The sequence below is a fragment of the Pteropus alecto genome, unplaced genomic scaffold (genome assembly GCF_000325575.1).
Source record: "Pteropus alecto unplaced genomic scaffold, ASM32557v1 scaffold20, whole genome shotgun sequence".
In the NCBI taxonomy this organism is placed as follows: Eukaryota; Metazoa; Chordata; class Mammalia; order Chiroptera; family Pteropodidae; genus Pteropus; species Pteropus alecto.
In genome coordinates, this window is record NW_006436298.1 from 21,395,880 (window position 1) to 21,398,124 (window position 2,245).

A 2,245-nucleotide genomic window follows, 5' to 3' on the forward strand; every position below is an offset into this window, starting at 1 on the left:
AGAGCTGATCACACACATGCATACACACATACAATTTGCTTTTAATGCAAAAATTCAATTAGTTCAATTACAATCACACACCTGTTTCAAGTATAAGGTAAAGTCAATTATATCATTCACAACCACTGGTCAGGGAAAAACCTAAATAATTAAATTTACTTATATATTTCAACTGATATTCATTTATAATAATTTTAAGTAAGAGCTAAAAATAATATGTTCCTTCCAACAATTAGAAATATATGAAGTATCTTGCTCCTGATATTTCTTTCAAATTGCAAAAGAGTGATAAAAGTTTGTCAGGGAATATGGAAAACATTTTTATATATGAATTATAAGATAGGCTAAAAGAAAACTCATGACAGGCTAAAATTACTCTTAAGATGTTTTATTCTGTTTAAAGAGATTGTTACCTTATAATAGAGTAATGGGTGGGATATCAAGGGTGAGGTGGAAAGAAATTAATATCAATTCTAGCCTCATGTACACATAGATCATTCATTCAACATATTTTTAATTACCTGTAGAGAATATCATGCTTGGTACAGAGAATGTTATAGAGAACAAGATAGATACAGTCCCTCTCTTTGTGGAGCTTAGATTTTAGCAGGAGAAACATATGAAACAACTGAATCCATCTTTATTTATTTAATTGGAATTGTAACAAATGCTAGAAAGAAGTACAGAAAACTGATCTATACATAATCAAGAGTTTGGTTTGGAGGGGATTAGGAAAAGACTCTAAATGAGTGTTATCAAGCAGCTCTCTGAAGGATGAGTTGGAATTAACTAAGAGAAAGCATGAAGGAGCAGAGTGGGATATGTTTCAAGCAGAGGAATCTCTTTGCTTAGAGACCCAGAGAAAAACAGTATAGCTGGAATCTGGCTACACTAAGGAGGTAGGCAGGAGCCATGATAAAATTCGGGTCTAAATTTATCCTAATAGCAATGACAGGTCATAGAAGGGATATTAGCAGAAAAATTAATTGATTTTGTTTGTATTTTAAAAAATTAGCCCACTCCAGCTGCAACTAGAATGGTTTGGAAGAGGCAAGAGATGTTGAGGGAGATGAGACCTTTTGCATTGGTCCAGAGTAAAAAGATAGTGGTGGCTTGACAGGAGCATGCAGGGAAGAAAGACAATAGTGGATGGATTCGCAAGTTCTTTCTGAACCCTGGAAAATTCTCTTATTGTCCTACGAAATCAGTTATGTATCTTGAAGGATATTTATTATATTTTAACCCAGCGCTTCTAATGTTTAGAATACTATGATCACAATTTCTCTTAATTTTTTTCTTTTTATATATCCAATTAGCTAAAACATGTCTTTTTAAAAAAATATATAAAATAATAATACAGGCAGCATGTGCTACCATAGCAAAAATCATGAAAATGTTACTCAAATGACTGACATTTAAGAACCACCCCTCCAGAAAATTAACAGTGATGGTAGCTATATGCATTTGCTGGCACTGCTGTAGCAGTATATAACAGAGTAGTTTAAACAAAAGAAAGATATTGTCTCACAGTTTTGGAGGTTAGAAGTCTGGGATCAAGATGTCAGCAGGATTGGTTCCTTCAGAGAACTGTGAGAGAGGATCTGTGCCATGCTTCTTCTCTAGCTCTGGTGGTTTGCTGGCATTTGACATAACCTTGTCTTCTGCTGGATCACCCTGATCTCTGCCTTTACCTTAACATGGCATTTCCCCTGTATGTCTGTCTGTGTCCAGATTTCCCCTCTTTATAGGGACACCCGTCATACTGGAGCAGGGCGCACCCTACTCCAGTCTGACCTCATCTTAAATAATTGCATCCACATCCAATGATGCTATTTCCACATACGGCTACATTTTGAGGTCCTGGGAGTTAGGACTTCAGCACATGAATTTTTGAGGAGCACAGTTCGACCTATAGCAGTAGTATGGGTGAAGCTCAGATGTGTTAACCTCCCTATCTGTCCTTGGTTTGAGGTAATGCTTCAAAAGAATCTCCTCGTCCAGATTAGACCCTCTTTGTTAAAGAGCAGAATTCTGACTCCAAAAGACCTTATTGGCTGAAGAGTAGGATGTGATGAAAGGCAGCCCTGGCATCGAGTACACAGGTCCCACTTACCACAACAGTAATACAAAGAATTTACCTTCCTAACAACTGCTACTGAGTTCTTAGAAGAGGCATATTTGTAAATGAAGTTAGAATGCTTTGCTTTGACTGGAAAGTCAGTTTCAACTGTTTCTTATGAGTACC